The 302-nt window shown below is 54.6% G+C and overlaps 1 protein-coding gene across 1 annotated transcript in view; it reads right to left on the bottom strand.

Annotated features, from left to right (window-relative positions):
• The window catches only part of LOC102039265 (coronin-1B), a 4941-nt gene that overhangs the window by 1805 nt on the left and 2834 nt on the right, over nt 1–302 (bottom strand). The gene's annotated exons all lie outside the window — the stretch shown is intronic.

Genomic DNA, 302 nt, shown 5'->3' with positions numbered 1-302 from the left:
CCTGCCTGCCCCGCTCTGCCGCCCCGCAGGTGGCCCTGCAGCTTTTCCTATAAATCACCCCCAGCACTTTTCTTATAAATCCTTTATTTGGAGTGAAAATATAGTTTTTGACCCTGCACTGGAATGGAGAGGGGGGGACACGAGGAGGAGGAAGGGGAGGAAAAGCCCCCAAAATATAGGGGGGACAATATCTCACAGTTTAGAAAGGCAGATCATGCCCTGCCCCACAGAAAGAGGGGAGACCCCACACGGGGATTGGGGTGCAGGGGGTAATCTTTGTGATCCCAGGAGCAACCCAGCCC

Source organism: Geospiza fortis, unplaced genomic scaffold (genome assembly GCF_000277835.1).
Source record: "Geospiza fortis unplaced genomic scaffold, GeoFor_1.0 scaffold450, whole genome shotgun sequence".
Lineage (NCBI taxonomy): Eukaryota > Metazoa > Chordata > Aves > Passeriformes > Thraupidae > Geospiza > Geospiza fortis.
The sequence above is the reverse complement of the archived record's forward strand: the minus strand, read 5'-3'. Positions and strand labels throughout refer to the sequence as shown.